General features: G+C 43.9%; 1 protein-coding gene across 7 annotated transcripts in view; it reads right to left on the reverse strand.

The window, feature by feature from the left end:
* The window catches only part of PRKAG2 (protein kinase AMP-activated non-catalytic subunit gamma 2), a 237,341-nt gene that overhangs the window by 93,026 nt on the left and 123,640 nt on the right, over positions 1–20,675 (reverse strand). The window contains exon 1 of one of the 7 annotated variants that reach the window (XM_063324372.1): positions 12,331–12,377. The exons of the other annotated variants lie outside the window; for them this stretch is intronic. The gene's annotated coding sequence lies outside the window, so the exon portion shown is untranslated. Of the gene's footprint in view, positions 1–12,330; positions 12,378–20,675 lie in introns of those variants that run through there. 7 annotated transcript variants of the gene reach the window in all.

Genomic DNA, 20,675 nt, shown 5'->3' on the forward strand with positions numbered 1-20,675 from the left:
CATTCGCATTGATAAACCCTTTTCCGTTTTTCCCTTGTTGACATCTAGAGCTGAAGTTTTAATGACATTTTGCTCTGGCTCTGTTTTCAACACCACTGATGATAAATACATGCCAGCAGCCAGCTGAAGCAACAGTTGCTGCAGATCCAGTGTCAGAGTGTGACAGACATGTGGACGGCTGCTGTAGATGCGGAGACACGCAACCAGGGACCCTGTGATTCCCGGTCACGTGCCACAACGTGATCAAGGAAAACTGGCTCAGTCCTTTCCCTCAATCTCTTTCCTCTCCTCCCCCCCATCCTTAAGGAGCTGTCGGCTTTCCTCTCTTGGAGCCATTTGGTTTGGCTGATACTGGGGATTTCCCTCAATTAAATTAAACCAAGACAGGAGAAATGTACACTGAACACAAGGAAACTATCTGCCAGCAACATATATGAAGGGAAGGGCGCAGGAAACGCCTCAATATTCACAGCCATCCATGGCCACTTCATCCCTGCTTTACTCAGCTCCAGGCTCTCCCAGAGACCTTTCAGGCAGATCTAAAATCTCTGGCTCCCCAGAAAGTTTTCCTTCTTCTTCACTGAGCAATGATGCTGAGGAGGGCGAGGGTCTCCTTTCCTGCTGCTTGCAGGCTTTTCTTTTCTCTTCCCACTCTCTCAGGAGTAGCACTCTGCCCAGTTCTTCTCTTCTCCTGCCCCTCCTCCTCATCTGTCGATCCCTCCTCCAGCAACCCAATAAACAGGACCCAAATTCAGGACTGAGTTTGGAAATAATCATGCAATTGCACCGGCAGGAAACAGGCATCTTTGACAACATCAGTAGCAGAGACGGGGACCTTGCTGGGAGCCAGGTGCTGTCCTTGGGGGGATTTCATTCCCTCGTGAAGATTACAGGGCCGATTTGTGCTGAAAATGCTGACTTTGCTCTGTCCTCCTATATCCCTGTGGGGATTACAGGACTCTACTAACAAACCTCCTCCTTCTCCTCTGCTGGGACCGTCCCCGCACTCCTGGGGCTTCTGCTCCCATGATTTGCTGGGGAAGAGGATGAAGGAGCACCGTGTGTTATCATCATCGCCCTCCCTGCAACTGGTCCCAGTGCCTACGCGTGAGCTCGCCTTGCCAAAGCATGGGAAGGTCAGGTGGCTCAAAGCACAGAGCCAGATTTCTGCAAATCCCAGAAGAATTGTCATGAAATACAAGTATGTCCATTCAGCTCTGCAGTATCACCACGGATCAGCTACGCCATCCCAAACTACTGAGCACTTTGCAGAAAAAAAACCAGCCAAAAACCGCACGATAGAGCTCTTCTACAGCAGATTATTAACCACTCTATAGATCCTTTCCAGGCTGCAGTTTACTTGTTCTGTGTGGAGAAAGTTATTTGCCAATACAACAGCCTTAAAACATTTGGCAATGCATGTTTTATCACTTGAAAGTGATAATATGTTTGCTCAGAACAACAGGCTTTTTTAAAGACCAACATTTGGTGGTGGAGGCTTTGCTAAAGCAACATGGAGTCATGATTCGGCACTGAGAAGTTCTTCCTAAGCAAGTTCTCCGGCCACAGAACTACTTAAAGTGTCAATTTAATGCAATAAGGTGTTTATACCTGTAGCACACTGCATATCAATTGATCAAACTGCGACTTCAAAGGGGTCTCAAGTGCTTGGAAGCAGCAGTATGGTTAATTAATAACGTAAAACAAAACCCAACAAAGGCAAGACATCAGCAGCAGAGTATATGGGGCTCTGCAGAAATTAGCTTCCATTAGACTTAATCAGAACAGCATCTCTCATTCCCCTGAGAACACTGATGCAATTTATCCCTTGAGCTACACCCTCGCTTTTAGAGTCAGACCCACTGTATCATTTACATCAAATATGTAGACCATTATCTGCAATAAGATGCAGACCAAAATAACAACCTACACATTTCGGTCTATTAAACTGTGATTTATATGCTCTGAATGGTTAAAAATTGCTCTTCAAATAGGGAGCAAAAGCACAAACTGGTCCATCACCTCCCTTTTCCGAGAGGCCCCAGCAATGCCGTCAGCACATCCCCGTTCCTCGGCAGAGACATGCATTAATTAATGACTTTTCCTGGGCAGCCAGAGCTGGCCAAGTTCCCACCGCGCCAAGCTGGAATGCGAAGCTGCCCCTTCCTGGCAGGCTGCTGGGGTCAGCCTCTGCCATTGACTCAGCTGCTCCCGCTTGCACTTCGGTTGCTAATGGGACCCCTCGAACACCATGGAGATGACTCCCGCTCAGATGTTTGGCTTCACGAGAGGCCAACTTGCAGATAATGTGTAAAACAGAACGTAGCACAGAAATTCATGGGAAAAGCACGTGCTTATCATGATGGTAGCACATGGGATGTCTCTAGCCTGCAATGTGGCTAATCACGGCTTTGTTGTTTGTTTTTTTTTTTCCCCTACGGACAAGCTTTCTCACTTCAGGGAACTTTCAAATCTGATCTGCTCTCCATCCATAAATTTTGTCCCACGTGGATAATGAAACAGATTCTGATTTGATTCCTCCTTACTCCAAGTGGCAGCCTGGCTTCCCAGTTCTCCCACATGAGCGCGAAGCCGCAGCGCACAGGTCGGCATTGCAGACAGAAACAGATGGTCTGAATTTTATTGAGATCTCATGAAACTTTCTTCCTTACGTTAGCATCTGTAAAACATACACATTTCAAAAATAAAGCGCGTACGCTATTTTCATTTCTCCCTGCTCCAGTCCTACCTCCAGGGGATTTTTATGCCTTGCCTCTAATGTAGACCTTATCCTTTCTGGCTGAGGATGCTGGGGTCCATCTCCACTTCTGTGAGGAGGACTAAAAATCTCCCCAGCCACTCTGCTCCAGATAAGGATGGGTTTTTCTCTCATTACCAAACTGAGCTGCTGCCCTTTTTCAACACTTCTCCAAAAAAACTCCCTCTGGAATTCACAGGGGGTCATTTATATGTTAATAAGGCAATGCAACTAATCTGGGCTCGGATTCTTAGGCTGTGTGGATCTACTACACGCAGAAGGGAAGCCCATCGTGTCCGAATACTTTAGCTTCTGCTGGCCGTAACACCATAGAGTGGCCAGTCTGACCTTGCTCCCTAATGCCTTGTTTTGCTCAGGGTATGTTCAGATCTGCAGGCTGCATCTCGCGCTCCGAGTGCGGTATAGCAACACGAACAAACCCTTCCTTCTCTAGAATGTAAATATAACCCAGCATTTCAATAGCCGTGTTATTATAAGTGGTCTTGATATGGCCACAGCACAGCAACCAAAACACTGGATTAGACGTAGATGTTTTACAAGCCGATCCAATTTTAACTCATTCATTTATTGGCATCACACACAGTTCAGCTGCCTTGCTTGAATGTTGCACAACCAAGAACAAGAGCCAATATTTTCAAAGCACCGTGCCTAAAGCCATGCATGTGAAATTCAATGTAATGCAACCCTGGTAATGAAGCTAACTTCTGGTTTGGGTGCCTGATTTTCCATTGATGTGTCCCAGGATTAAACAAAATTACACTGTACCTACACAGCTATTTTAATGCATGTGGTCCTACCATAACGAACACAACATTTGTATGTACATATTGTATTCATCAGTAATACTGGTTCCAAATGCCACAAAAAATCACCAGCTAAACCCTCAAAGTGTCACGGTATTTAAACCTACACACGTCCTCTCTGCATTTTCTTTTTTGAGACATTAAGTCTTCCCAATATTTCTCTGCACCCAGAAGGGGCTATAAAATTCCAAGGAAGGAAAAAAGAAAAGCTTTTCTTTTTTCTTTTCCTTTTTTTTTTAAAGGAAGAAAATGAATTCTTTTATAAAGTAACATGATTCCAGAAGCTCAGGATGTTAGAGACTACAGGTTCAGTAAGTTGCAATAAATTTAGACTTGGCAATTCTGATTCATTAATTGCTTTTGACTTCTTTTCTCATTTATACATGCGTATGAAAAAGAAATATCTCAACTTACTCCTGATCTGTACCTATTTACAAAGCAAGAATCAGATTCATATTGTACATAATATGATCATAAAACCAGCAAGTATTTATGAGTTATGATCACAAAAGTCATTGATCACAAATACCTGTAAATGTTTAATTGAAATAATGGCATAGGTGATAAAAAGAAGGGAAATTAAAGAGGATACCAGCTCCTCAAGCAAAGAAGTTGGTTCCTCTGTTTCCACTTCCTTTTCTGCTAGTGCTAGGGACGTTTCTTGCCTACCACGCAGCAGTGATTTATGACTTGCTATGTGACGCTATGAATGTATATGAAGCCTCTTGAATTTTACACAAAAAATATTGGGGAAATGTAAAATAGACTATTAAATCACCTTAGCAACATTGAAATATGCGCTCCATGTCTACAAAATTGATGGAACAAGTGGCAATAGGCTAATATGTTTAATCATTGTTGTTCATAAGTGAAGCTGTACTTCGGGAGAGGGGAAATGGTTTGTGATTGATTCCTCGTCTCATTTCACCCACAAGCAAAGGCCTCGATGTAATTCCCAATAAAAATCAATAGAGAGACTTCCAGTGAACCTTGCCTTGACTCCAAATAAGTTAGCAACTTATTCTATGCGTCCTTGCCTCAGAGTAACGTCTAAAGAGTGTTGTTCGTATCTGACTTGCACAGCCTTTGCCACTTTTACTCCCCAATATTTTAAAATTCAAAAGAACTACTGTATTCAGGGTTGGGGTTTTTTTTTTCCTCTCCGTAAGTACAGTTGGTCTTTTCCATGCATGCATTAGGTTTCTATAGCAATGCGTGTTGTTACCTAGCTTATGGCCAGGGATAGTATTTTCATTTGGCTGTGACATTTGATTAATTACTAGACTTACAGGCCAACTTCCAGCTGTTTGTACCTGTGTGTATTTGTACATGTATACACACGGACATAAGCAAATTAGGGGAAAAAAAACATAACTTGGCTTTTTAAAGCCCAGATTTGCAACCATTACATGTAAAAACCCAGGCTTGACACCTTCCAGACTTCATATGAGTAAAACTATACTGCGTCCTAGAAGAGTTAGTTTGGGGGACTTTAGTATAAAGCCACGTCCAAGAAAAAGAGAAAAACAAAGCCATTCTCTCTGATGTCCCATAAGCTGTATTAAAGAAACTGAAGTAGAAATGATATTAAAAAAAACCCCAGCCATCACCAGTGGAAACAGAAGCATTTATACACCGTTACTGGCAAACAAGAAGACACACTCACAGTCCCACCAGCCAGTAAAAAGAATATCTGTGTGCGTTAGTGGAAGGTCTATGGAATTCAGCTCCATAAGAAGTCAGCAAGAGGAATCCTATAAACAACAGAAATTAATCTAAAACATCTTTTAAATTCATCTAAAAACAACTTTTAAATTCATACAATCTGTATCTAATTGATTGCCACTACATATAACGGCACTGCTCTAAATCCTTACCACCAAATGCATAAAAGAATGAGGCTGTGAAGGTGCCTCACTCAATTCACAGCCGCATTGAGATGCCTTTCCATGATTGCTTTATATTTGATTTTACACGCTCACACAATGCCCAAACTTGTCCCAGTGCCATTTAATTAATTGAAATCACTCCTGCAGCCTGAGACTGAAAACTGCATGTTGTAATCCCTCTTGTTTAAATCAAGATTATTTCAAACGTGGGCAAACACGATGCCTGGTAGGTCTGCCTCTCTAAATATGGCAAAGAATAATCCACGTGCGTGCCTGATCACCAAGCCACATGGCTTAGCAGCCTTGCTGTAGCAGGACAAATATGCCATTCAATAGCAAAGAGACACCTGGGCTTAGAGCAAGCCCAGGTGAAGCACCCTGAGGTTAAATGTCTGAGTTTTACATTTCTTGCTCTACACTGAGAACTTAGCACATACTTTCATGCCACGACCAAACACACCGAACACGGAGGTGAAAGGTCTCCATAAAACCGGGCAAATGCAGTATGGGGAGGGCAGGCCACAGAGCAGCTCTGCGAGGGACATCGCTGCCCTCTGCAGCAGCGAGGACGAGGGGCAGAGATGGGCTAAACCAGCCAAAGCATGGCTGAAGGCCAGGGCAAACCTTTCTCTTCCCCAGTGCCAGCCTTGGGTGCTCATGCTCCTGGGACAGAGGAGCAGCTTTCCCTTGGCAAATCTTTTTTTCCTTCCATCAACTTTATGGATGCATTGGGTCCACGCTGGTGGGCTGCAGATGCTCTCATGAAGGGGTGAAGACAACCACAGACACCAAAATGCTCACCTCGGCCCTGGATCATCACTGCTGCTTCTGCTCCACAGCCCGCAGAGGAGATTCTCCCCTTTACTCCCTCCAGATAGCTTGGGTGCAAGGCTGGTTTAAAAGTTACGGGGATCTGGACAGAGACTGATAGTGTATTCTTAGATCTAAATGGCTGCCAAAAAACCCCTCATGGAAATCACGCAAAGCTGCTTGTGAGAGCAGCTGAAGACGAGCTAGTGTTTGTCAGACATCTACAGATAACTGCCAGGCTCGAGTACTCCAAACAGTACCAATAATTTAACGTTTGGTCAGACAAAATGCTGAAACCCAGCCTGTCTGTCTGCCAGCCCCTGTGTTTTTAGCAAGGGTTGGAAAAAAAAGAAGGTTAAAGTAACTCTGCTGGTTTTAAACACAGGGAATGTGGGAGGAAAAGTGTGGTTTGATGCTTTGCAAGCAGGGAATTAAATTCAGCTCCTGTTATATCTTCTGTGGGGAAAAACGTGTAACAGCAATCCCAGGCAAATGTGATTCTGGTAAGTAAGTAAGAAATAGCCGTACATTTCTGACCTGAAGTCTCTCTGCCAGTTGCCACCGCTGGGCTCACCTGCCCCCACGCCTGTATTTCAGTATTATCCCCTATAAAAAGTTGAATTCTGTAATGTTAGCAGGAGGGATGCTTTGCTCCCTGTCCTGTCTGTATGGCAAGGTTTATGCAAAATAAAACAGAAATGCTTAGAGCTGATAAAAGCACTTATTGCTATGAATAGTCCCTCAGTGAGTTATTCACATGAGGAAGCACTTACAGGGCATTAAAAGCCAAGCCCAGAAATTCTGCTTTGATTTTTAATACAATGAAAACCTACATATACTTACAGCATTAATAACGCATGGATGCAGAAGAACTCATCGAAAAGCACAATGGGTCACATCATTAGGTGGTGTAGACCATCACCAGTAACTTGTGTACAGCCACATTGCTTTAGACTAGTGTGTATGACCAGTTAAAGCACCATTTCTTGAACACTTCTGAGATTATGTACCTAACCTGGCATATTATTTGTGTTTAAATCATGAGAAAACAGGAAAGAGTAGCTGCATATATTTTATGCATAAAATAAAACCATAGGAGCTTGAAAGCCTACAAGTTTGTGATCCATAGCTCATGTATTTCAGGTTCCCACCAGTGCTCAAGCATCATTTGAGCTTGAATCATGTTGTCTCTGGATCCAGACAGTTCCACTGTTTTGGAATAGTCACGCTCAGCATGTGCCAGAGGAGGCAGGACAGGAAACCAACCCAGAGGCCCCACCTGGAAACATCTTCTATCTGGAGATGAAAGGCTGCAATGAAGGAAGCTGTATGTCAGCTAATGAGCTCTGACAGGACCAGTTAAGATTTTTACAGGTGGATTAGATGTGAGAACTCACCCATGTACCTTCCACAACCCATTAAATCACTAGGATGAAATACACGGAAATAGAAAGCAAAAAAAACCCCAACTTTCAAAGTCTCTGCTCCTTTATTTCCGGTTCTAAGAGCCTTACACGTCCTCCTCCTTTTCAGAAAACACTCAGAAACCTGTTTTCTAGGAGAGATAACCTGTTCTTGGTGTTTTTTTTCTTGTTTGGTGACACATTGCATTACTACTTGTGCTACCAACACCTCCTTTCCATAAGTATCAGTACACCTTTGACTTCTGGACTCTAGGCTGTGCACCCTGCTTCTCCCTCAGTGACTCCATTGGTAAAATAAAGTCCACGAGCTCCAGCACAGCTGCCCCCACCTAAGGAAATACCTACGGCAGAGGACACTGTGTTTCCAGACTCATTCCCAGAACCGCAGGATGATCCGAAACTCACTGGGGATGCAGCAAAGATTTACGTGGGAGAGCAAATACAGAGCTGCTTTTCTGAAAGCCTTACAATGCATCGACCAGCATTTCCTATTCATCTCAGATCAATGAATCTTCAAATCATCGTCCTATGTTAATGCGCATCAGATGGCGATGATTTAGATAAATTAAATTAGGGAAGATTGGTGGTAATGGTGAATATAGTGAGATTCTTGCAAAATGAGACTCTCCCTCCAGATTTAGCGCTTTCGCCAAACGCAGCGGTGCAGTAGGGAGCTCTGACTTCCATGGGTTTTGCCAGCTGGGAAAACAGACAGGTTAAGAGAAGAATTGTAAGCTTGGACCTGACATCCAAATCCGTAGAAGTAATTTAAATAATTGTTCCACTGGCTTAGCTAAGGCACTGAGCACCCACTGGATTCACAGGTCGTTGAGAACACCCTGTAGCACTGCAAATTGTTCCGGTATCTTTGCAGGGCTTTAGGAAGTGGAATGCCAGCACCTGAATGGGAATGTTTTTATCTGTTTTATCCAGGATCACTCAGCACGCTCTGATCAAAGAACAAAATCTAAAATCTCTCTCCTTCTAAGCATTATACACATTAACACCCCAATCTGATATGGCAACCCTAGTCATCTGAAATTCAGCCGCGCACTTTCTTGAGCATCCTTTTAAAACTCACAATAGAAAAGAAAAATCTGGGCAAACAACATGCTGACTGCAATAAAGAGCATGTCTGTACCACAACTGAGAGACGTGAAACTGGAACCGTACGGCCACCCAGCCTGCAAACACCTTGGGGTATTTATGCAGGTGGCTGGCTGGAAGCTCCCTGCCACAGGGTTACCTGCTTTAACGAAGTTACTCTGCGCAGCTGCAAGGTGGCTGTATGTAACCACACCGCGTCAGAGGCAGACACGCTCACACAGTCCATCAGATTTCCTCTGAGCGGGCCACCTAACCAAATGAAAATCGTGCTGGCTTCCTCTCTGTATGCTCAGCAATATCTGGAATCATTGTAAAATCAAGGATTGTTCTACATGTCCGTTTGGTTTTCTCAAACACAAAATATAATCTCACATTTAAAGGGATACAGCACCCACAAAAATCCCATTCTGCCTGAATTTTTCTTACTCACCCTTCTCCCTTCTGACACAACCAGAAGCCAGTACAGAGAAACACGCCTTCTCAGTTTACTTATTCTGGACTTTCTTCCCCTTTCCCCAGTATAATCCTGCTGGTTTTCCCCTTTGATTGTGTGGACTCAGAAACAGAAAGAGCTTTAAAGTGGGAACCCCCCCCCCAAAAATTACCTGGAAGATTTGAAACCATTCCAAAAACAGAGACATCATTTCTGTCCTGAGTATCTAGACTCCAGGCTGTCCCTTTAATTGTGAAACACACAGAAATCACTGCACCCCTCTGTGAAAGACGGGTGACTGCAATGGAATCACAAGGGGCAGATGGGCTTTCTGCCAATGCTTTCCGTCCTAGACACACGTTCTACGAGAGAGCAGCAGTGGCTGGTCAAGTAGGGGTGGCCTTTATGGGGATGAGAGAGGTGCGAGCTCATCTTGGAGTTAGTCATGCGCTCTCGTTTCAAGGGAGGCCTCATTATTTCTTGGCTTTATCTTTCTCGCAGATGCTAATTGCAGTGCTTCCACTCTGCTGCTCAAAATCTCTTCCTGAAACAGATGAGCAAAAAATAAATGCAATTTTCATAGCTACGACTGATGAAGTTTTAACAGCAACAAGGAAAGCTGGCTGAAATCCTGGCTGGCCAAAGAGGGGCTGCCAGGTCCTCCTGCCTGTGTCCTCACAGGGCAGCTGGAGGAAGGTGTTGTGACACACCAGCAGCTGTGTAGGGGACAGAGTGTCTCCAAGTACTTCTCCGAGGTTTTAGATCCCTTACAGAGGCTGCAGGTGGGACTGTAGTTATTAGGCTGCTTGCCCTGGGAAGGCATTTGGCTCTCCAGTCCTTCCCACTGAGCTCCTCAGACCAGGGGCAAGGACTGTGGATAAGGTCCTAGAAATAAAAATAAGCCCTTTTCAGTAACAGATTGTGGAGACACCCATACAGCCGGGAGCACAACACAGGCAAAGCATTTGGGTGAGCATCTAGAACATCCAGATGTTTCAGTCTTTTCAAATTTATAAAAAATCTCTACTCTGAATATCCTGGATGAAGGTCTCAAGAGACAATTGAGAAAAAGAGCCTAACAATAAAGGACCCAAATGTGAATCCACTGGATGTGAATCTGTAATGGGTTTGCGTTTATGGAGATGAGGAACTGACCCTTCACATACAAAATAGCGGCCTTCCAGTACCTAAAGGGGGCCTACAAGAAAGCTGGGGAGGGGCTGTTTGCAAGGGCATGTAGCGATAGGACGAGGGGCAATGCTTTTAAACTAGAGCAGGGCAGGTTTAGATTAGACATTAGGAAGAAGTTCTTTACAATGAGGGTGGTGAGACACTGGAACAGGTTGCCCAGAGAGGTGGTGGAGGCCCCATCCCTGGAGACATTCAAGGCCAGGCTTGATGAGGCTCTGAGCAACCTGATCTAGTTAAAGATGTCCCTGCTCACTGCAGGGGCGTTGGACTAGATGGCCTTTAAAGGTCCCTTCCAACCCAACACATTCTATGATTCTATGATTCTAAAATATTTTACACATGAACTACTACCATCCAAGTCAGTTACACTGTTTATCTCATTTCTCGTATGTGTTCATGTCTATCTTCTAAAAAGCAGCATGGTCAGAAATAGTCATCATTTTCGCAGCTGCTGATCAACGATGAGAAGTTCCCATATGCGTAACTCTTTCTGCACGCAAGCTGCAGTGCATGTGTGAGGATGTGTGCGTACACACACACGCCAGGTACGGCCATGACAGATCACTGGCTTATGAATATGCAGAGACAGATTGAAACAGCCTTGGGCTTGCACAAATGCCGAACGTGTTCAATATTTCTAGAAAAGATCTGCACAGAAATGAAAAGCTTCATCTAAATTCAACTGTGGATACCCCCAGTGAATTTTCTGGAGCTATAGGACAGCTGGATATATACGTTCCCATTCTCATTCAAGGTGCTGAGCACTCCTGGGACCAGACCAATCACATGAACATAATCCCACTATGGTGAACGGGACCAAATGAGTCAGAGTGTGTGATGTTTTACAGAGCCAAACCCATATAGTGTTGTTGGAAGATAACAATAATCTGAACAAAGTAAATGAACCAACTAAGATATTCTCCATTTAATGCTATAGTTAGTCATTATTTGAAATAATGTCATTTCCACAAGTGGGTAAAGCTAAAAAGATTACTTACAAAAGCACATAGTTATTAAAGATTCTGTAAATTAATAAAAAGAACCTTCTAATTATCAAAATATTACCACTAGTAACTAAATCACTGTTCAGCAGGAAGTCAGAGTTTGTCCCTTGACCCTTCATAAAACTATTTCAACTGGAAAAATGAGCAAAGACCTCTGCAAATGCACCTGCCCCCATGAAACCATCCTGATGGGAGACCTGAAGGTAGCCGCGTGGGTAAAGATAACTGAGCACAAAACACCGTCTTTAGATACACAGACAGAAAACTGACACTGATACGGCTGAAGGCATCCTAGAGCAAATCAGCCCCTGGGTTACTTGCTTTGTAAGGAGATACAGTTCGTCTGGCCTACCCTCAAAAGTCTTCTCGAGCAACAAGTAGGGCAAATGAGTTACACGATGCAAACGCGCACAAGAGAAAGCGGGAGATCAGCAATGGTAACTTAAATAGGAGCATTTGTTCCACATAAACTGCACTGTCGAAGGTGAGCCAGCCAGGAGAAAGGTCCCCTTCAGCTGAGCAGAGAAGTGCAATTTGAAATAGCAAATTTAAAATTTCACTTCTGGTTTTGATACTGAATCCATCCCATCTGAATTCCTTCGTCTCTCTGCATCTCAGGCTCATCTTCCGGAAAAAGGTGGAATGAAGATGGAACATGCTATAGCTATCCCAGATCATGGTACTGTACGGCAGTAGAGAAAATGGATCATAAAGACTCGTTAGAACTGCTACAATAAAACCTCAACATTGAAATATATTATGCAAAACTTGTTTTGGGTAACTAACACTAAAAATGTTACGTGTAGATGCAATTAGCCTTTTTCAGCCTCTCCTATTATTAACACCAGTCCTGCTACAGTCCCCCGTAACCCCCTTTGTTACCATCTTACCCTATTGAAAATGGACTATTTGTGCTCCTTGCCCTTTCTCACGGGGGCTGTCTTCACTGGTAGCCAGGATTTACTATGTTTGATTTCTTCCCTGTGAATGAGAGCAAAAAAAGAAAAAAAAAAAAAAAGACCTACTGACTTCAGCAGCAGCAGCAGCAGCAGCACCCCTGTGACTGAGCTGCACCCTCCCTGCTACAGTTTGAATGTCAACCCCCCCTCCCCGCTGAGCAAAGCAGCTCAGCTTTAAAGCACCTCTTAATCTAAGTTAGAAACCCCTGCGTGCGAGAGCGAGTCAGCTGGGGTGACACTCGAGCTACCGGTGCAGCGAGGACAACTCCGATTTTCATCTGCTGCAATAACTCCTCTTCTTGGAACAACCCTTTTCCTGAACAGCCTCCCGTAAGGGGTTTTAAAATTGCACCAGTCAGGTTTCTTTTGTCAAGTCTTTTCTCGAGGTTCAAAAGAGGTCCAGGAGACTGAGGGCAAGGAGGGAGTCAGCCTGCATCATCAAATGCAAAATACTGCACTTGAATACAATTCAGCTGTTTTGTTCTCACATCCTTCACAATGCCCGAGTAAGCAACACAGAGCCGAGACTTGCTGCTTTTTTCCATGTATTACTACATTTCTCATCTCATATTTCTGTTTAACAAGAAGGCATCTCCTCCGTGCCTTTGATGAAGAATATTATTGCAAAGAACATAATCAGCTTCCCCTGCACCTTCTTGTCCTGAAACATTCCTTTTGCTGCTGGATAATGGAATAAATCCAAGATTTCCATGCGAGTTCCTGTTTTCAGTCCATTGGCGAACAGTGTGTTCTCGTGTCTTAACTACGTGCTCTTCAAGCTGTCTCCTAAATTGCAGGCGTTGAGGCTCCCTTCATGTTCCCTGCTCTTCGAGATGCCAGTTGAGCTGGGATGAGCTCTGACACCTGCCACTTAAACGCAGCATTTGGTACGGTCTAAGCGGTGAGTAGGCTTGGTCTGGGATAACGAGCCTCGGTTTTAGGAAAAGGGATACAGAACTGTCCCACATGCCTTTAGACCTGCATATAGGACTTTTTTTTTTTCCATGTCCCTCTCTCAAGTTGTAGGCCTGACAACTTAAACATCCATCTTGTCATGGCAGGAGGGTCTAGGCGTTGGGTCATGCAACCCAACACGGGACAGAAGTCTGCTCATTGCAGGTGAGCTGGCACTTAACCTAACTTCTAGTTATCTGAAACGTTAAAGCAGGCAGAACTTCTACCACCTCCATTTAGCTGATTAATGGCTTTTGGGAGGAGAATGCTCTTAATGTATAGAGTAATATATTTTTAAAATATAATTATTTTCCAGGAACAGCTTAAAGCTATATACATTAAAGAATAGTTTCGATTAGCTAATGTCTGCCCTAGGGTGTATATCAGGACAGCTCTTGTCCACAAAAACCTTTAACATGAACAAGCTCTCTATTTCAAGTCTCACCTATTTCTGCCTCATTTTCTTGCCACAGCAAGAAGGGACACTGGGTATGGGCAGGGGCTGAACACAGGGACTGAACTGCAACACACCAGTGGCTTACCCATGCCTTTCTCCTCCTCCAGGCAGGAAAGGCACGGCAGCCATACAGGGCTGCGATTAAATTTAGGATCAGACTTTGCTGAACTTGTCCTACTCATCACTTCTGACCTTGCTTTTATCTGCTCAGCACTTCACACCTTCCCTCTGCAACATCAGCCTTTTGCTTTCAGTCTCTCCTTATACCTTGATAACTGCGATGCTAATCAGAATATGGGAAGATAAGAGTCAAGGAGGATTTAGACAGAAAACCGTGAGGCTGGCCAGAAGAATAACCAGGCGACAGGCAGATTGCTTACTTAAGGAATCGATACCAATTTAGAACATTGAGGCAGTATGAGGATCACAAAGTGAGGCTCCCTTTGTAGTTACTAGTTACTTTCACAACATCTTGATGAGATGGATCAATATTATCAGAATTGTGCAGGTGGGAAAATAGGTTGTCTATCTCAATTATGGTCCCTTTATCATAAAACTGTCCTTTGTTCTGTCTGGAGACTATGGGGGCCTACCATACATCAGCGATTTTCTCCATAGCATATATGCATCTATATGCCTGTATTTGCCACATCACCTCACTTAATAAATGAATATAGTACGGCTGTCACCACCATACTGGAACAGGTCTAATCAGGCATGGAGGCACCCCAGAGTGAACTGGCATGCTGTCAGGGAAGTGCTGCTCTGAGAGTAATTTGCCCATGGTTATAACATACCAGGAAGGAGAAAAAAAACCCAACCCAACAGCTCATTTGCACATATAAGGTTTTTTTCCTCAGCTAGAGGAATGCAAATGCCATGCAGCCTTTACATTGTCTCCAACGGTTTGGCTGATTATCGCATCTCTAATTCCAGTTCACACAATCCCCACAGCACTTTCTTATTATGGATGTGCTGCTGACATGTACAAAGACTGATTAGATAGTTAGACACAAGCCAAGGAAATAATAAATGTGCAACTCCACTTTTCAGAGAATTATTTTACTATAGGCTCTTGTGTGCACAGTTGAATTCGTCTTCAGAGTTTGATCTCTGCCCTTTCTTAGCAAAAAAAAATTCCAGCTATTGAGTTAAATCTTCCAGATAGATAAATCACATCATAATATTCTTCAGGTTTATCATTTTCCCATCTGTTAGACAGTGAACTGGACTATCCTTATTACAGCTCTTACAAAGCTACCTACCTAACCTTATCAGTGGGCAAAGAAATGCTCTGCACCTTACACACATGTCCCACCTTGCCAATGTAGCCATTCCTTGTAATCAGTGTAGGAGAAAACTCCACCACCAAGGCAAAGCACGCTTCTTTTCAGGTAAGCAGCCACTTGGGTGGCCAAGAGAAGTCTTCTGGTTACATGCCAGAGGGGTCTGGCTATGAGTGGACAGTCTACACAGGTAAATGGATGGGTTGCAGAATAAAAGTAGCCTGGTCTTGGAGTGAGCTATACTGGTCAGGCCCCAGAGTGGCATCAGTGGTTGCATTGTCCTGTCTAACTGGTCACTTATGGGCTGTGCTGAAAGGCAGCTTCATAATGCGGAGGTGCAGACTGAGTCCAGGCGACACACTGCAATAGGTGACCATGGGTTTCTACTGACCAACCTCAAAGAGGACTCAATAAAACTAGAAAAGATGCAGAAAAGGCTGACAAGGTTGATCAAAGGAACGGAGTAATTTTTTGGTTTAGGAAAAGATGACTGCAGGGAAAGGATATGACAGAGGTCTGTAAAATCAGGCGTGGGATGGAGATGGGAAACAGGGAAGAGAGAATCAGATGAATGCAGCAGGTGGGAGGCTCAGAACAAATACAAGGAAATACTTCTGATATATTACGTTCTTAAACAGCAGAACAGGTGCTATTGTAGGCGCTAGAGGTTCCATTGTGAAAGGCAATTGGATGAGATCATGGAAGAAAAACTAGTCAAGGTCTACCAAACACTAGCTTTAGCTCAGGACATGAGGCTGGGAGAGCGTAATGGGAAACATCGTCACATTCTTGTCCTGTTCTTATACTCCTCCCTGTACCTGTGTTACTGGCTGATGGCACAAAAGGAGTCTGATGTGGATGGATAATTGGCCTGACCTGGTACATTTGTTGTTGTGTGCTAACTAGAAAAGAATTTCAAAGCTGTAAAAACAGTAATGTAACCTTGCACCTGAGCAGAACGTGCCTTTATTCTAGTGCCATCCACACTATGATTATGATAAAACACTTAATTTTCTATATCCTAAACTTACCATTTATAAAATGATACTAATGGTGTCAATCTTTTAAAGATACTCCAAGATCTACAACTGAGCAAATGATACAATGACAGGAGTTACCCACGCTATTAACAAAAACCTCTCAGCCACCTGAGCGTGTGCTGGTGCTCAAGTCCAAAAAGTCAAGGGTCTGTGACCCTTAAAACAAGATGTAAAAAGACATCAGGCATTAAATTTGATATTCAGAAGCACCAACTGTTGCTGAGTATTTAATGCCTTTTGAGGTCAAATTCTCCTTTTTGTGTTGATTTTGGAATCTAGAACAGGGGGGCTCGGGCTGCTGTTTTCAGAAGCGTGAAGAGTCAAGTCCAAACCTACGTGGCCTGTTTATGGTTATGAGATGTTGCAACACCCATGAGAGGATCAAACACGGTGGATTCCTGAGTCCTGTCAGGAAAGAAGGTGGGGAGGAAACAGCAAGCTGGAATTGCACTGCCTGAGATGGAGAGAAGGTTTATCCAATTCACCTTTAAACACAACACTTGGATAAGCCGTGTCAGCACCGCTGCAAAACTCGCCTGGGAAGCAAGGAAAATTACGAACTCCATTACAGGGCAATTAGGAAGCTACTATTCTCCTTTAAATTAGTTATTAGCTAATTTAAAGTTGCCTTCTGTAGGGTTATTTTGCAGAGCAGGGACTGCCGTAGAGGCACTCTCACGTCTACGTGGTCACCGAGAGGTGGGGCAGTGCTGTGAACCTGCCTTGGCAGCTGTTCAGCTGCGATGAGACTCACGCTATTACCCATCCCTGCACAGAGAAAAAACCTCCGCTACTATGATTTCTTCAGTCTAATTCTTCTCAAGTTTAAACTGGCTTTTCCTCCATGTGTGTAGCCTCACAGCTCTAATTTTCAGCTGAGAGCAAGCACCAAGTGTATCGTTCCAGGTCCTGACCAGCCACCAGCTCCCTCCAACAGAAGCAGCATCTCTCGATCTCCCAGACAGTTTTGTAATTAAATTTTAAAGAGTGCTGCTCACTCATGTTTTTTGTAGTAGGCTTTCATTTCAGCCGGTGGCTCACTCCCATAACATAATCGTTTCTCTACGAGTCTCCTCAGTTGGGATTAGTTTTGTCAATCTTGAGTATTACAGTTTTTCTCTATTAGTCTCCTGCATCTCAAGGTTAGTTTACGCTGTTGGGATTTCTTGTAGGGAACTTGCTTCTTCGTTTTGTGCTCTGTGTTAGACTGGTGTTTATTTTGGGAAAGATCTGTAATGATTTACAATAAGAGCCTTGTTTTACAGCCCTTCAGTTTTAAGTTCAAATAGACTCCAGTTTTCCTATTACCGCTGCCAGGAAGGATCTCCATAAAGTTTTAAAGAAGGACCTGGCTGACAGAAAAGAAAACCCTGTTATCCTTTTAGGAAGGAAGAAAATAAACCCAAATCTGACAGCAATAGAGAGTTGTCACCCGCTCTGGGGTAAGAAGGAGATTTTCATTGTAGCTCAGTGGAAGCAGCAGTCTCTATAGAGATGGAAGCAGCACTTCTAACCGCCTTGCCAGCTAACTGAGGAAAAAACCCAGTTTACTGTCATGAAAATATCGTATGGGGAGAATACCAGTCGTGGGAACTCTGCTCATTCCAACAGCAAATGTCGTATCCGTGCCAAATCTGATGAAGCTGGGAGCAAATCTGCCAAATCCATGCCAGGTTGAAGCTGGGAGTAAAAGCACTAAAAAGGGCATTTGCTGGCCATAACTCCTGCAATTTGGGGGAATTTTTGCCTTTTGGTGTATATAGCACTATCACCTCCAGTAATGGCAACTAACATTTCCAGGAGACTTGGCCGACTATGAATGCACAAGTCTTTGAATGAGCATGTGCAGTGACCACAGTTCATTTTCTCTCATCTCCTTCTCATTAATGTCTGTGTATTAGGGACATTCATCCAAACACGCGCGTTGATGAAGTCCTCACTCCCCAGGCAACAGTCACAGTGGGCCAGATTCATGTCCAGGGTAGGCTTATGGGCTTTGCATCACTGGACCTTTTCAATGAGTCATTTTCTTCCATTTAAGAAAGTATCTGACATGAAGGTTTAAAAACCCTACATTTCTATTTTCACATCTCCATGCCTCCTGTTTGGGAATACACTTAGGATTTCTAATTACTTTGCATTCCAGTTCCTTCATAGCTCCAAAGCTGATTAAAAAGAGCACCCAGTGAAGAGGTGAAGAATATGGGTCAGATCCCTGGATGGCACAAAAGCAGTGGATCTCAAGTGAGGTAAAAAAACGTAATAAGAACTAATTCTACTTTAACATTTTTCCTTGTAGTAACGTGCTTCAAGCTTGAAAACAATGGTGGGAGTTGGGGGTCAGCACTGTCTCCCACCACTCCCCCTCTGCACAGTGCATGTCACCACCGAAACCTGTTTATCTGAGTTTTAGGAAGATGTACTAAACGTCAAAAATACAATTCATAATACTAAATAAAAATAAGAATTAGAATATACAGGGCAGGGGCAGTTAAGTGCCTACACATTTCAATATCAGCTCTGTCTGCAAACTGTCAGCCCAAAAAGGTCATTAAAATAATCTGGCCTTTTATCAAGAGCAAACTCTTGCTGACTGATAATGCTGAAAACACGATGCTAATTCCAGCCACTCGGGAAGCTAATTTAACCCTTTCCTAAGCATCACACATGCTGCCTGTGATATATGAGCTATCTTTGTGCAAATTTGGTTCTTTTTGCATCAAAGGCGTTGTCAGTTAATTCTGTAGCTCTTTAACAAGTTTTTCATCTTGTTGCTATTTTGCCTTCACACCTACTGCCCTACCTTCACAAGGATTTATTCCGTTCCCTTCAGATGTAAGCAATAGCTGGGTTTGGAGGAAAAATAAGATCAAGTATCATTTGCACATCCCCTACAGAGGACCCTGTCCCTATCAGGTGCCAAGACACTCAGCTCCCATTAACTTCAACGTGAGATAGCGGCAACATCGCTAACAGCATTCAGCTTTTTTTTCAGGCTTGGGTCCCTCACAGATTTCTGCAGATACCAATAACAAATTCATTAATGAGCAGGGATTTTGGTAATTTACATACAAGAGCATCGAGGGCTATCAGGTCTAATGACAGAGCTGCAGATCTGCTTACTCGGAAGATAAGATCCCTGACACGTCTTAACCAATCTAAGCAACATCCCACATGGTTTTCAGCATCCCCTTTGTGCTGGGTGATGACTGCAAACACATCCCTCTGAAAAAAAGTAATGCATGCCCTTTGCTAAAGCTTCAAACCCACTGACATGGTACGTTTCTGGATTAAATAAATTCCCCTCAAATATTTGTTTTACATGATAGATTATTTATAAGAGGTTTCAAATGCTCCAGCCTTCAGTGAATAGCTGACTCTACAGCTCTTGCTGTCATTGCCCCTTTTGATTTCCTTTGGTTTTCTTTCCTTGAGATCAAGGTGATCTATTTTTAGTGCAGGGACTGGTTAAGTGAAGAGTTGCTATAGTGACAGATAGCTGATACAAACCCAGTCCCACTGCAATTCCTCCGGCTGGTAAATGAACACTACCCAAAGTGGGGCAGCGGCCGGGGGTGCCCCGACACCGCTCAGCTCAGGGCTGCTGTAATAACTGCCCGGGACTCTCAAGGTCACGCTTCATGTATATGAAATAGCCAGAAGGCAGCCTGGGTGCCTTTTGTATGAAACACACATCTCGCTGCCTTTGTTGGCCCAATAAATACTTTGGTGTTCGTCCTGGGCTTTGCAGTGGTCTCCTTCGACTGGTCCACTGATACAAATCAGCTGTACAAGCAGCTCCAGCTGCCTCTACCTGAGAAGTCACTCCGTTCTTGAAAATCAGAACAGTTGTATGCCAGCGATGAGAACTGGGTGGGAAAAGATGCACAATCAGGATATTGCAGCTTCAGCTTTCCTTGCAACTGAACAGCTGAGCATCACAGAAATGTTGGTTGGAAAGGACGTCTGGAGGCCTCTTCTCAAATCTCACACTCAAAGTAGGTCTGGTATCAACTAAGGCCAGGTCAGCCGTGGCTTTGGCTAGCTGAGTCCTGAAAACCTCCAAGGATGAAGAGGCACAGCCTCTCTAAGTCGCCTGTGCCAAGTGCTGCACCACCCTCTTGAGGGAGTTTTTGCTAACATCCAGCCTGACCCTTATTGGCAAAACCTCTTATCTTTTACTCCTTCTTTTACCATCTGCCCCTACCAAGAAGAGTTTGTCTCTATCACCTTTGAAACTGTCCTTCAGGTAGTTGCAGGCTGCTATGAAATTGCCCCTTAGCCTTCTCCCTGCTGGACAAAAATCCAAACCAGTTTCCTCAACCTCTCCTCACAGATCCCAAAACATCTGCTCTAGGTCTCAAAGCATCTTGGCAGTCCTTTGGGGAAACCCTCTCCAGTTCCCCAGCATTTTCCTGATGGGAGGACCAGAAAGAGGACACCCTATTCCAGGCACAGCCCCACCAGCCCCAGGTAGAGGGGGATAACAACCTCCCTTGACTGGATTGCTCCATTCCTTCCAATGTACCCCGTATGTGG

This window comes from Chroicocephalus ridibundus, chromosome 2 (genome assembly GCF_963924245.1).
Source record: "Chroicocephalus ridibundus chromosome 2, bChrRid1.1, whole genome shotgun sequence".
NCBI classification, from domain to species: Eukaryota; Metazoa; Chordata; class Aves; order Charadriiformes; family Laridae; genus Chroicocephalus; species Chroicocephalus ridibundus.